This window comes from Vipera ursinii, assembly GCF_947247035.1.
Source record: "Vipera ursinii genome assembly, chromosome: 3".
Taxonomy (NCBI): Eukaryota; Metazoa; Chordata; class Lepidosauria; order Squamata; family Viperidae; genus Vipera; species Vipera ursinii.
In genome coordinates, this window is record NC_139516.1 from 109,325,517 (window position 1) to 109,341,001 (window position 15,485).

A 15,485-nucleotide genomic window follows, 5' to 3' on the forward strand; every position below is an offset into this window, starting at 1 on the left:
TTGCGTGGGAAGCAGCACTACCCAGTCTAGATGAATTTCCCATGCTAGAAAAGGACATAGTTTCCGGCAAGCCCAAGCTATAGATTAGTTTCCAAGCCAAGACCTTGTAGTAAGTATGACTGCAGGTTTGTGGCCAGAGGAACATTGATTTAGGAGCAATCATCAGTTTCAATGACTTAATTGTACTAGAGCAGACATGTCACAAACAAGGGCCGGGGGGGGGCGGATCCGGCCCTCAAAGTGGTTTCATGTGGCCCGTGAAGCCATCCTGGAAACAGTGAGGGAACGGCCCCTGCTGCCTTGGCCCTGGCCCAGCCCAGCTGGGAGCCAATGTACAATTTCATGATGGTTATCTATGCTGAAACACAATCAGTCTTAGCGTCACAAGGCCATCTGGGAACAGCGAAGGACCGGCCCCTGCCGCGTCGGCATTGCCCTCTAGGCACACGCTGGGGAGGTATCACCCTTTGTGCGGAATGAAGAAATGCACCATCGTCTGGAAGTGGTCAGCACATGGCCCTGCCTACTTTGGGCAGGCTAGGGGCTGGGCAGCGTTGCACTTCTCTTCAGATTCGTGCCACCTGCTCAGCATCTCAGCACTGTGAGGAAAGTGCCCTGCTGCCTGCCAAAACCAGGCAGGCTGGGGGCTGGGCAGCATTGCGCAGGTAACATCGACTCTCACGCTGCTCATGGCATCCCCTCCCCCAGAGCCCACCAAGCCGCATATGTGAAGTAGGTGAGGGCCATATGCTAGCCACTTTCAGGCGATGGTGCATTTCTTCATTCCTCACTAATGATGACACTTCCCTAGCTGCATTTCTTGCCTGTTTTTCTTCCTCCCTCACCTCAAATATTTTCCCACCATTCTGTAGTAAGGAAGGAAGGAAAGGAAGGAAGGAGAGGGAGGGTCTGAGGGAACTCCTGCCCTGCTGCCCTTTAACCATCCCCTTGCCCCCTCCTCCAGGCCTATCCTGGGGGGTCTCCCATCCTATTGCTTTGGATACAAAGCCAGGTCTCCTCACATGGAGAGGGAGCCTCCCTCTTGACTTTGCCCTCATACCCATCATGAGCAACCTGGCTAAAGAGAACAATCACAGCAGCAGCAGCCTTGAGGAGGAGGTAACTGCAGCTGGGCGCCCCCTTGGGAAAGTGGGGCTGGGCTTAGTGCTGTGGGTGCTTGATGGTTGGGCTGGGCATTTGACCTCCACGCCACTGTCCGCCTCCCCCCCTCCCGCATGAGCTGAGAGGAACAATGAGGCTCCTCCAGTGGGCCATGCCTTGGGACTTGCCCTGGTCCATCTCCTGCCAGAGACCCTGAGATCTGTCCCACTCCTGCCCAGGTTCCCATAGGCACCCTTGACACGAACAATGTAAAGCTGGCCATGCCCACCCAGTAGGCCACATGTACTCCAGCCACGCCCACCCAGTAGACCATGCCCACCCTGGCCACCCCCCCCCGAGTGCAACCACAATGCTGATGCGGCCCTCAATGAAATTGAGTTTGACATCCCTGTACTGGAGACTCATTGTATTCCTCAATGCCCAGTCATATTCCTCTTGTGGTTAAAACCATTGACACGAGGCCATAGTTGTCTATAAGAGTGGAATGGGTTACATACCCAGTCTGGATACTTTTGACTGACCATACAGAGCAGTCTGGACACTCTCCTTCTACCTTAAAATCCTCCCGTTTCGATCTGGGTCTGCCTTTTTTTGCCGGATTTGCTTAACAACCACTATGCGCCTTAATTACCCTAGCACGGTTTTGTTCACCCTCAGGGGGCCCCCCATCCTGGGTGCGACCCGCCTCACTTTCCACTCTGCCTCTCGATGAAGGGCCCGATTGTTGGGACCCTGAGAGATGGCTGGGCAGAGGCAGGGGCCTCCAGCATAAATTTAATAAGAGGCCCCTGGTTACTTTTTTAGTCAAATTTTTTGTGGGGTTCGGGAGGGGGGAGGGTCGTGGTTGGTTGGAAATGGGGTAACCCACCAACTGTTGTTCAGGCCAGGTCCAGGACTGATCACGGGGGGGAGGAGCCGGGGTTGGCTGTCCCCGGAGCTTGGGAGCAGGTCGTGGGACTACCTATTCCCACGACGTTAGGGAATGGCAGCAGGTGTACGAACAGAGGGCCGCATCGACATCCGGGAGGGCATCTCTGCTATTTACAAGCGGTGAGACGCTCTGATCCTCTGTTTTCGCCCCGAGGTCCCGGGAGCGAGGATGTGCAGCCACCTGAGCTCCGGCTGGTGTACTTGAATGCCAGGTCCGTCGTTAATATGGCTCCTCTCGTCCGGGATCTGGTTGAGGGTGAGCATGCGGACCTGGCTTGCATCACAGAGACTTGGTTGGGCCCAGAGGGTGGTATCCCTCTGGTTGATCTTTGCCTACCAGGTTTCCGGGTGCTACACCGGCCTCGGACTCAGGGTAGGGGCGGGGGAGTGGCTGTGGTTATGAGGGAGACCTTGTGTCCGCAGGAGGCCACCGTTCTCCAGATAGTCGGGTGTGAGTCTCTCCTACTGAGATGTGGTCCTAGGGCGCAGTTGGGCTTGCTGCTGGTGTACCTTTCGCCTAGTCGCGCAGCAGCAGCCGTGCCTGAGCTTCTCGATATCCTCTCGGGGCTGGTGATTGAGTTCCCCAAACCTATGGTTTTGGGTGACTTCAGTCTATCATCCCTGGGAGGATCATCTGAGTTAGCTCGGGAGTTCATGGCTTCCATGACGGCCATGGACCTGACGCAAGTAATTTATGCACCGACTCATTTGGGAGGCCACACCCTTGATTTGGTTTTTCTATCTGGACGGTGGTTAGATGATCTTGGTGGGAGCTCCCCAATTGTTATGCCCCTGTCATGGACCGATCATCATCTCCTGCGGCTGGTCTTCCGTTTTGCCACTCCCCGCCGTGGGTGTGTTGAGCCAACTAGATGGTTCTGCCCCAGGCGCTTAATGGACCCTGAGAGGTTCCAGGCAGCGCTGGGGTCCCCACCTGCCTCCTTTGCTCACAGCTCGATGGATGCCTTAGTGGAAGCCTGGGAAAGGGCAGCCACGGAGGCACTTGACCGAGTTGTACCCTTGCGGCCCCTGACCCGGTGCAGATCCCAGCGGGCTCCATGGTTCTCTGCGGAGCTCCAGGAGATGAAGCGTTGGAGATGGGGCCTAGAGAGCTGTTGGAGGTCCAGCCGATCTGAATCCGACCGATTGCGACTAAGAACCTGTATTAGGTCTTATCTCGCAGCGATAAGGGTGGCGAGGTCTAATCACTTCGCTACCCTTATCGCGTCCGCAGATAATCGACTGGTCGCCCTGTTTAGGGTGACCCGCCCCCTCCTTAATCAGGAGTTGAGGGAGGAACCCTTGCAGGGCCGTGCCGAGGAGTTTAGTCAACATCTGTCGGACAAAATCGCTCAGATTCGGACCGGTTTGGACTCCGACTGGGCAGAGTCTGACGATCAGGACACGGGTGGTCTTGTCGATGTTATCAGGGAGGAGTTTGATCCTGTGACTCCGGAGGAAGTGGACAGGGTTATGGGGAGGCTGAGCTCCACCACATGTTTATTGGACCCGTGCCCTTCCTGGCTGGTTTATGCAGCTCGGGAGGGGACACGAGGCTGGTTCCAGATGGTTATATCTGCATCTTTGAGTGAGGGCAGTTTCCCCGCCGTCTTGAAGGAGGCGCTGGTGAGACCTCTCCTCAAGAAGCCTGCCTTGGACCCAGCTGTGTTAAATAACTTTCGTCCGGTCTCCAACCTTCCCTTTCTTGCGAAGGTTGTTGAGAGCGTGATGGCGCATCAGCTTCCTCTGGTTCTGGAGGAAGCGGATTATCTAGACCCGTACCAATCGGGTTTCAGGCCCGGGTACAGCACGGAGACAGCATTGGTCGCTCTGGTGAATGATCTCTGGAGGGCCCGGGACAGGGGATATTCCTCTGTCCGGGTCCTATTAGACCTCTCAGCGGCTTTCGATACCATCGACCATGGTATCCTGCTGCAGCGTCTCAGGGGATTGGGAGTGGGAGGCACAGTTCTTCAGTGGTTCTCCTCCTATCTCCTGGGTTTCAGCCCCCGTCCGACGAATCACCAGGAAGAATGAGTCCGGAACGAGAGCTGGTTCACCTGAGCCACGTTTATTAACTTCACACACAGACACTCGAAGACGATCGAAGTCAGCCTTGATTTCACAGCACAATCAACGCTGTTAAGTAGCCGGCAGAACCGACACCCACCACCACACCCTTAATTGCCTATCCACGCCCTCACCCTACGTAACTACCGCCCCCTTTGGCTCCTGCCTTTCAGCACCCGCCCCCAGGTACGTATCCTCCCCGTCCCCGTCCCACCACCACTGCAGCCGGTAAGCCACCCCCCAGCCCAGACCGCCCTCCTTTTCCCCTGAGCCCCGCACGACCTCGTCTCCCCCCTCAGGTCCCCAAACCGCCGTGAGTTGCGCCGCTCGGACCATCCGCCGCTGGAGCCTATCACACAGTCCCTTAGCACGCAAGGAGGCCGGCAAAACAACGGAACGCGTCGTCTGCGGCCCTGCCGCCTCCTGGACCGCCCCGGTGCCCTTCCTCCATCTTTTGCTCGGCCGCTGGGAAACTGCCGGTCGCGCCTCCTCACGGCTGCTCCCCGGCCTTCCGGACGGCCCCGGGGCTGCTGGGCTCTCCCCCGGCTTGTCAGTGGGACGCGGGTGCCGGCGGCTGTTTCTGAGGCCCGGTAAGATGCCCTGCGGTCTCTCCAGGTGCGGGGCGGGTGGCTGTTGAGCCGATTCGGCGGCTGCGCTCCTCCCCGGCTCGTCAGGAGAACGTTGGCGCTGTCGGCCGCTCACGTGGGCCGGCGGGTTGCTTCGCGGCCTCTCTGAATGATAGGCGGGTGGCTGCCGAGCCATCTCGGCGCCTGCGCTCCTCCCTGGCTCGTCGGGCGAATGCGGGCGCCGGCGGCTGTTCCTGGGGGCCGGTAAGTCGTTCTGCGGCCTCACCAGGCGTCGGGCGGGCGGCTGCTGGGCTGTCTTGCCGGCTGCGCCCTTCCCCGGCTCGTCGGGAGACCGTGGGCGCCGGCGGTGGGTCTCGGGGGCCGGCAGGTCGCTCCGCGGCCTCCCCGAATGTCGGGCATGCCGAGCCCGACACTGGGACGTTCGCAGTCGGTGTTAGCAGGGGGGCAGAGGTCGACCGCGAGGCCTCTCGCTTGTGGAGTCCCTCAGGGGTCGGTCCTCTCGCCTCTCCTGTTCAACATCTATATGAAACCGCTGTGTGAGATCATTCGTGGTTTTGGAGTTGGGTATCATCAGTATGCTGATGATACCCAGCTTTTTATTTTGACTCCAAACCACCCCAGTGATGCCCTCGACGTGATGTTCCGTTGACTGGAGGCGGTTCGGGTCTGGATGGGGAGGAACAGGCTTCGATTCAACCCTGAGAAGACTGAGTGGCTGTGCGTACCGGCATCTTGGAATACTCAGAATATTCCATCTCTTTCTATGGGGGTTGAGTTATTACCCCCCGTAGATAGGGCTCGCAACTTGGGAGTCCTCCTAGATTCACAGCTCTCTTTAGAAGATCACATAGTAGCTGTGACTAGGGGGGCCTTCACCCAGGTTCGCCTGGTGCGCCAGTTGTGGCCCTATCTAGACCGGGATGCCCTACGTACGGTCACTCATGCGCTCGTGACCTCTCGTTTAGACTACTGCAACGCTCTCTACATGGGGCTGCCCTTGAGGACCACTCGGAGGCTCCAACTGGTACAGAATGCAGCCGCGAGAGTTGTGTTGGGAGTCTCCCGATACTCCCACGTTACACCTCTGCTCCGTGAGCTGCATTGGCTCCCAGTTGCCTTCCTGGTGAGATTCAAGGTGATGGTAATGGTCTTTAAAGCCCTACATGGCATGGGTCCGGAGTACCTTAGGGATCACCTGCTGCCGGCATCAACTTCCCTCTGCCCTGTGCGCTCCCACAGAGAGGGCCTCCTCAGGGTGCCACCGGTCAAAGAATGTCGTCTGGTGGCCCCCAGGGGGAGGTCCTCTGTGGGCGCGCTGGAATTGTGGAACCGTCTGCCAGTTGAGCTCTGGATGGCGCCCGACCTTCGCTCTTTCCGACGCGATCTGAAGACCTACTTGTTTGAACAAGCTGGCCTGGCCTAATGGGTGATGGGTTTGGATTTTAATATTGTTTTAATGTATTTTAATTCATTGTTGTTAGTTTCTGGGCACCTTGTTTAATCTCTTTTAATGTTTGTATTCTTGTATTTTTATATGTTTGCCCTGTTCACCGCCCTGAGTCCTTTGGGAGAAGGGCGGTATACAAATAAAATTATTATATTATTATTATATTATTAAAAGGGACGCGGTGGCTCAGTGGGTTAGGACACTGAGCTTGTCGATCAGATGGTTGGCAGTTTGGCGGGTCGAATCCCGAGTGCCGCGTAGCAGAGTGAGCGCCTGTTACTTGTCCCAGCTTCTGCCAACCTAGCAGTTCGAAAGCACGTAAAAATGCAAGTAGAAAAATAGGGACCACTACGGTGGGAAGGTAACAGTGTTCCATGCGCCTTTGGTGTCTAGTGATGCCGGCCACATGACCACGGAGACGTCCTCAGACAAGCGCTGGCTCTTCGGCTTTGAAACGGAGATGAGCACCGGCCCCTAGAGTTGGAAACGACTAGCACGCATATGAGGGGGAACCTTTACCTTTACCTTTTACAGAACAGTTAGAATTCTACCTCACCTCTGCCCCATACTTGTAGAGGGTTAGGAAAATGACTTTGATGGAGGCATGTAACCTCTGTGCCAAAGCAACAGATAATGCTTGGAGATCTTTCAGACAGATGCTTTCTTAATTCACTGGAGTATAAGAAAGGGAAGGAGATACAACACAATCAGATTTGCAAGATTATTGTCAGCTCCACAGATCAAAAAATCAATTCCACAGGAAGGCTGCAATCAAGTGAAAAAGTAAGTACACCTGGTTTTATGTATCAGGACATCATAAAAATCATCTGGTCCTTAGCATTTGTTAAAAGTAAGTAGATACAACCTCAGATAAACAACAAAACATCAGATATCACAAGAGTTTTGGAAAACTGTCCTTTGGACAGGTGGGACCAATGTGGAGATACTTGGCCATAATGCACAGTGTCACTTTTGGCAAAAACAAAACACAGCATATCAGCAGAAACATCTCATACCAATCATCAAGCATGGTGGAGGGGGTGAAGATTTGGGCTTCTTTTGAAGACACAGGATCTGAGCACCTTGTAGTCATTGAGTCAACTGTGAACTCCTCTGTATACCAAAATATTCTAGAGTCAAATGTGAGGCCATGTCTGACAGCTAAAGCTTGGTCGCCATTAGGTCATGCAATACAATAATGATCTCAGACACCCCAGCAAATCTGTAACGGAATGGCTGAAAAAGAAAAGTATCAAGGTGTTGCAATGGCCCAGTCAAAGTCCAGACCTCAACCCGATTGAAATTCTATGGTGGGACCTCAAGATTGCTGTGCATAAACAAATACCAACAAACCTCAATGAACTGAAGCAATGTTGTAAAGAAGAGTGGGCCAAAATTCCTCCAAAACAATGTGAGAGACTGATAAAGTCATACAGAAAACAATTACTTTAAGCGAAAAATGGTTCTTTACAAGCTCTTGAATCATAGGGTATACTTATTTTTTTGCATGTGGCTTTTCCATTTTGGCTTTCTTTTTGTAAAATAAATGATGACATGGTGTGATATGTCGTGCGTTGTTCATATGAGTTTGTATTAAGCTTTTTACATTAAAAAACCCCATCAAAATATTTCATTAAACATTCTTTACTAAAAGTACAGTAAGGACAACCACATACATTCATATTTTCTCTCTCGCTCCCTCCCTTTCTATCTCTCTCTCCCTTCCTCACTCTTTCTGCCCTTGGTCTGCCAGTCCTCTCCCCCACTCTGTTTGTTTGTTTGTTTGTTTGTTTGTTTGTGTGTGTGTGTGTGAGAGAGAGAGAGAGAGAGAGAGAGACAGAGACAGAGGGGCACTTGCGCTTCCCTTCTCTCTCTTTCTCCCTCTCCCTCTCTCTCTCTTTCTCTCCCTCTCTCTGATCTTCTGCTCACCTGGCAAGCTGGCTTCACACTGTTCTCGGACAAGCTGACACACATTCTTATTGGGCTGGCTGTCCTGCCTTGCTTTCTGCTGCTTCTTGTGGAGACGCAGCAAAGGCAGGAGCCCTGCCCAATAAGTTTGTCAGCTTCTCGGAGAACAGCGTGAGTTACACACACACACACACACACACACACACACACACACACACAGACAGACAGACAGACACAAAATGACAGAGAGAGAGAGAGGCGCAAGTGCCTCTATCTGTGTCTCTGCAAACTGGGAACCGCAGGAGAAGGCTGAAAGAGTCGCATGCGGCTCCAGAACCACGGGTTGCCGTGGTCTACGTTATTAAAGAGACTGTAAAACAAATCAACTCTTTACCTTTAATTATAGTTTTTTGAGTGGTCCATATACTCTGTTCCCCCCTCTATTAAGCTTTATAAGGGACACTTTAGTAGTGGGAACTGAGAGGAAAGATGGGAATTGCCTGCAGTGATTATGCACAGCTTACAGAGGTTCTTAGGTTTAGACTGATTCTACGTTTGCCCAAACTCATAATGCTTAGGTATGAATACAAAAGTGGTCCCTTGAGTAATCATGCTGCAATGTGCCACTTCTGACATTTGAAGACGGGAGATAGGCTATGGTTATACATGTTAATAACTATTGCTAAGATAAGTAAACATTTGTATAAACAGAATAGATTAATAAAGGAGAATATTTATAGCTCAGAGCTGAAATGTGGGGTGCTTGGTACTCTCTGAGCTTGGTTGTTTTCTTGCAGATGTTTCATTCCTCAGTGATGATGTTTCCTAGTTTGGGTAATGAAACATCTGCAAGAAAACAAGCAAGCTCAGAGAGCACCAACGTTCTCTCATAGAATGGATTGGTGGAATTGGAATAGGTCATGCTATTGTGTGATAAAATTCTTTGTTCCATTTCAACTGTTCAGCGAAAAACGGAAAATGAGCAGCATTAGTTGTTTTCTGTTCTTACTTTATGTCCAAAATGTGTCATAAATTGAAGCCGCTTTTGCCCCTGAACTATGTTAACATCAAAAAGAAGCTGCACGGTATTGTAGTTATCTTGCCATTTGAGTTCATCATTAGCTTCATACTGTGTTAACCATAGTTCTTAATATTTATCCTTAATTAGAACTTTAATCTTTAGTTGCTTAAAGCAATGTATTATATTTCATGATTTATAATTAATTACGTACTGGAAACATTATTACTTTGGCTTTAGAGACCTTTTTTGACTTATTAAGCTTTATTTTCTTCTGTTTTCTTTATTATTTCTGAAATGTTTAATAAAATACATAAAATAATAAAAATGAGAGAAAAAATGAGCTTATAAATTTGATATAATGTAAAGCTTCCAGCAAATTTGGAAAACTCAACAGTGGCCACAGGATTGGAAAAGATCAGTTTACATTCCAATTCCAAAGAAAGGCAGTGCCAAGGAATGTTCAAACTATCGCACCATTGCACTGATTTCTCATGCTAGTAAAGTTATGCTTAAAATCCTACAAGCTAGACTCCAGCAGTATGTGGATCGAGAACTACCATAAATACAGGCAGGATTTCGAAGAGGCAGAGGAACTAGAGATCAAATTGCCAACATACACTGGCTCATGGAGAAAGCTAGAGAGTTCCAGAAAAACATCTACTTCTGCTTCATTGACTATGCTAAAGCCTTTGATTGTGTGGATCACAACAAACTGTGGCAAGTTCTTAAAGAGATGGGCGTACCAGACCATCTTATTTGTCTCTTGAGAAACTTATAGATGAACCTTTTGCTAGTCAGGTAACTAAGGTATGTAAGAAGCACATCACAATAGTAATGGGGGACTTTAATTACCCTGATATCAACTGGGAGACAAACTCTGCACCAAGTGGAAGATCAAACAGATTCCTGTCAAACCTAGCAGACAACTTTCTCTCCCAAAAAGTAGAGAAGGGAACCAGGGGATTTAATTCTCACAAACAGATGAAATGATAGAAGGTGTCGAAGCCACAGGAACCTTGGGGGTAAGTGATCATGCAGTATTGGAATTCAACATTCTGGAGGCACAAGCAATAGAACACAGCCAAACTAGAGTCTTGGACTTTAAAAGAGCTAATTTCAATAAACTTAGAGAGACCATGGGAAGAATTCCATGGATGAGAATCCTAAAGGGGAAAACAACTCAGGAAGCTTGGGAAATTTTGAAAAGTGAGATAATAAAGGCCCAGTCTAGTACAAAACCAACAAAGAAGAAAAATAACAGCCCTCAAAAGAAACCAGCATGGCTGCATAAAGAACTCTGATAAATTGAAAGATAAAAAGGACAAGTATAAGAATTGGAAAGAGGGGCACATAACTAAGTCAGAATATCAGCAAATAGCCCGTGCCTGCAAATATGAAGTGAGGAAAGCTAAGGCTCAAAATGAACTAAGGCTTGCGACCAAAGTCAAAAATAACAAAAAAAGCTTCTTTCAACATATAAAAAACAAGAAAAAAGTTAAGGAAATGATTGGTCCATTAGTGGGGGAAAGTGGCAAGAAGATGACAAGCAATAGGGAGAAAGCAGAACTATTTAATTTGTTTTTTGCATCTGTCTTTACACAAAGGGAAAAAACAGTCCAGCCTACCCAAACCAGTGCCATAAAAAGCAGAATAGAAAGACAAGTTAAGATAGGCAAGAAAATGGTAAGTGAACACCTGTCCAGCCTAGACGAGTTCAAATCACCAGGACCAGATGGATTACACCCCAAGGTCCTCAAGGAACTGGCAGACCCACTAAACTATATTTTTCAAAGATTCTGGAGCACTGGGGAACTACCAGAGGACTGGAAGAGAGCTGATGTAGTTCCCATCTTCAAAAAAGGGAAAAAAATAGATCCAGGAAACTACAGACCTATCAGCCTGACCTCAATACCTGGGAAGATTCTGGAAAAGATAATCAAACAACAAATCAGCGAACACCTTGATGCAAACAAAGTCATCACTAAAAGTCAACATGGGTTTGTCAAAAACAGATCATGCCAGACAAATCTTATTACATTCTTTGACCAAGTGACAAAACTAGTGGACCAGAGGAATGCTGTAGATATAATTTACTTGGAGTTCAGTAAGGCATTTGATAAAGTAGATCATAACCTACTACTTGATAAGATAGAAAAATGTGGGTTAGATAGCATCACCACCAGATGGATTTGTAGCTGGCTGACAGGCCGTACTCAGCGTGTGGTCCTCAATGGAACTGCATCTACATGGAAGGAAGTGTGTAGTGGGGTGCCCCAGGGCTCTGTTCTGGGCCCAGTGCTCTTCAATATCTTCATTAACGATTTGGATGAGGGGATAGATGGGGAACTCATCAAATTTGCAGATGACACCAAGCTGGCAGGAATAGCCAATACTCCAGAAGATAGGCTTAAGATACAGAAGGATCTGGACAGACTCGAACACTGGGCACTATCTAACAAAATGAAATTCAATGGTGAAAAAAGTAAGGTTCTACATTTAGGCAGGAAAAATCAAATGCACAGGTATAGTATAGGTGGTACCTTGCTCAATAGTAATAACTGTGAGTGGGATCTCGGAGTCCTAGTAGACAATCACTTCAATATGAGCCAGCAGTGTGCTGCAGCTGCCAAAAAAGCCAACACAGTGCTAGGCTGCATTAACAGAGGGATAGAATCAAGATCAAGTGAAGTACTAATACCACTTTACAATGCTTTGGTAAGGCCACACCTGGAATACTGCATCCAGTTTTGGTCACCACGATGTAAAAAAGATGTCGAGACTCTAGAAAGGGTACAGAGAAGAGCAACAAAGATGATTAGGGGGCTGGAGGCTAAAACATATAGGGAATGGTTGCTGGAATTGGGTATGTGTAGTTTAACGAAGAGAAGAGTGAGGGGTGACGTGATAGCAGTGTTCCAATATCTCGGGCTACCACAAAGAAGAGGGAGTCAAGCTATTCTCCAGAGCACCTGAAAGCAGGACAAGAAGCAACGGATGGAAACTAGTCAAGGAGAGAAGCAACCTAGAACTAAGGAGAAACTTCCTGACAGTTAGAACAATTAACCAGTGGAACAACCTGCCTCCAGAGGTGGTGAATGCTCCAACACTGGAGGTTTTTAAGAAGAGACTGGACAGCCATTTGCCTGAAATGGTATAAGGTTTCCTGCCTGAGCAGGGGGTTGGACTAGATGACCTCCAAGGTCCCTTCCAACTACTACTACTACTTCTCCTTCTTCTTCTTGTTCTTGTTGTTGTTGTTGTTGTTATTATTATTATTATTATTATTATTATTATTATTATTATTATTATTATTATTATTATTATTATGTGGGCCAATAAGCAACAGTGAGAACTGGACACGGAACCGCTGATTGGTTCAAAATTGGGAAAGGAGTCCGGCAAGGCTGTATACTGTCGCCCTGCCTATTTAACTTATATGCAGAGCACATCATGAGAAAGGCAGGGCTAGATGAATGAAAAGTTGGAATTAAGATTGCCAGAAGAAATATCAACAACCTAAGATATGCAGATGATACCACTCTAATGGCAGAAAGTGAAGAAGAACTAAAGAGCCTCTTGTTGCGGGTGAAGAAGGAGAGTGCAAAGCTTGGGTTGAAACTTAACATTATGAAAACCAAGAACATGGCATCCGGCTCTCTCAATTCCTGGCAAATAGTTGGGGAAGAAATGGAGGTAGTGACAAATTTTATTTTCCTGGGCTCCAAGATCACTGCAGATGGGTAGTGTCGTCAAGAAATTAAAAGACCCTTGCTCCTCTGGAGGAAAGCCATGGCAAAACTAGACAGCACACTAAAAAGCAGAGACATCAACCTGTCAACAAAAGTGCGTATAGTCAAGGCTGTGGTCTTCCCAGTTGCAATGTATGGCAGTGAAAGTTGGACCATATAAAAGGCTGAGCACCAAAGAATTGAGGCCTTTGAACTATGGTGCTGGAGAAGACTCCTGTGAGTCCCTTGGACTGCAAGGCGATCAAACTGGTAAACCTAGAGGACTGCTGACTGCTCTTTAGAGGGCCACATCCTGAAGCTAAAACTCAAATATTTTGGCCACCTAATGAGAAGGAAGGACTCGCTGGAGAAGAGCCTAATGCTGGGAAAGATTGAGGGCAATAGAAGAAGGGGACGACAGAGAATGAGGTGGCTGGATGGAGTCACTGAAGCAGTAGGCGTGAGCTTAAATGGACTCCAGAAGATGGTAGAAGACAGGAAGGGCTGGAGGAACATGGTCCATAGGGTCGCGATGGGTCGGACACGACTTCGCAGCTAACAACAAAGCTTCCATTAGTGGTTCACAAATATATTACTATTTTTTACTATAGTTTCATTTTTAACTCTAAGGTTTTAAAAACCAAAAAAAATTAAAACAAATTTAATTTTTTAATATAAAGAGTATAAATAATGTTCAGTCCTGAGGCTCTTTCAGTTACCACACTAATTAAACTGGGCCAGCGTAAAAATCTTTTACTAAGACATTAATATGGCTAGGAAATTTCTCTATTGCTCCCAATTCTGTATAAGTGAACTTATCCCAAACTTGTCATGTTGTTGTTTTTTAAACCCAGAAATGTTATAAATTTGAGAGAAAATCATAAGACTAGAAGTTTTCTACTAGAGCCCTCTTCAGAAGAATTTATAATTATCTACCATGATTAACAAAGCTACTCTATCACAGCAAAATTCATTGCAAATAAAAATTAAAAATAGAAAACCACATTCAAGCCTCAGTTGAAAGTGACTAGGTCTCTTAAGTATTTGGTTCAGATGTTTCCTACCATTGTTTCAAAAACTTTAATTGTAGCTGGAAATAAATGAAATTCCACAAACCCCCCTTCCAAGTTCTTTCATCTTTGAAATTTTACTTTTAGCTATTATAATATTGCTAGCACTGATTTGTGTTTGTATGTTTCATTGATGCATTATTAAAAATAAACAGGAAGAAGGAATAGTGTCATACTTTGTCATTACAGGTAGTCCTCATTTAATGAACATAATTGAGATTGATAGCTACAGTGCTAATCAAAGTGATTACTAAGTGTGCTTTCCAGCTAGAAAGAGACATTTTTTTGATGTTTAGAAAAACGAACAACTTACTCTGTTGTCTGACAAAGAAGAGATTGCCTATAGCAGTGATGGCGAACCTTTTAGAGACCAAGTGCCCAAACTGCAACCCAAAACCCACTTATATGTCATTGGGTGCCGGGTGGGCGTGGCTGGGCGTGGCCCATTGCCTGGGCGTGGCTGCGGTGGTAATGGCAGACTGGGTGGGACTAAAAAGTTTAATCAATCAATTCCAACTTTGCGCGATCTTTTTTTTCCGGTGAGAAGTTGAAATTGATTGATTGAACCTCTTTTTTTTTTTTGCACACGGCAGTGGAGGCCGAAATCAAAAAGGTTTTATAAAACTTAGCTGAAGGCCTAGTACTGGGGCGATGGCAAGTGTGCCCACAGAGAGGGCTCTGTGTGCCACCTGTGGCATGTGTGGCATAGGTTTGCCACCACGGGCCTATAGAAATAACTTGTTTCTCCCTACACTCGCACACACAGCAGACAGAGTACTTGCGCAAATGGAGCTATGTGCACCAGCTGTTTGCGTGAAACCATCCCCTCTCCCCCTCGCCCACCGTTGCCGATGGTCTGCAAAGCCAGAAAGGTTGAAGACCATTGCTCCACTCCTGAGCTCCTGCATGATTGCATTGGTTTTGATATGTAGAAGAGCAAACATATCTCTTGCAATCTCTTCCTCTCCAATCACTGTAGCTGCATTGGCTTCCGGTTGCCCTCCGGGTGAGATTCAAGGTGCTGGTAATGACCTATAAAGCTTTAAATGGCTTGGATCTGGATTATCTAAGGGAACACCTGCTACCGGCATCAACTTCCCATCGTCCTGTGCACTCTCACAGGGATGGCCTTCTTAGGGTACTGCCAGTTAAGGAATGCTAGCGGGTTACTCCCAGGGGAAGGGCGTTCTCTGTGGGCGCACCGGCCCTTTGGAACCAGGTTCCCACAGAGCTTAGGACCGCCCCCTACCTTCGCTCATTTCGTAGGGACTTGGAAACTTGGTTTTTTGAGCTGTCTGGCCCAGACTGAGGGGTTTTAATTATTTAATTAATGGGGTTTTAGTTATGTTCAGGGATTAATTTAATCTTACTTTTAATCGTTTTTAATTGTATGTGATGTATTTTAACTTTTAATTTTCCCTGTAAACCGCCCTGAGTCCTACAGGAATAGGGCGGTATATAAATTTAAATATAAATAAAATATAAATTAAAAAAAAACATAAGTCAACCATAGGCACAGGACAATATGTACTGACTATAATAGAGATCATCATGTGACTGAAGTTGTAAATGGTTGTAAATTAGTTGTAAAGTTATTTTTTC

The 15,485-nt window shown here is 47.6% G+C and overlaps 1 protein-coding gene across 1 annotated transcript in view; it reads left to right on the top strand.

Moving 5' to 3' along the window:
* Positions 1 to 15,485, top strand: part of LOC310638025 (centrosome-associated protein 350-like) — a 130,049-nt gene that overhangs the window by 22,364 nt on the left and 92,200 nt on the right. The gene's annotated exons all lie outside the window — the stretch shown is intronic.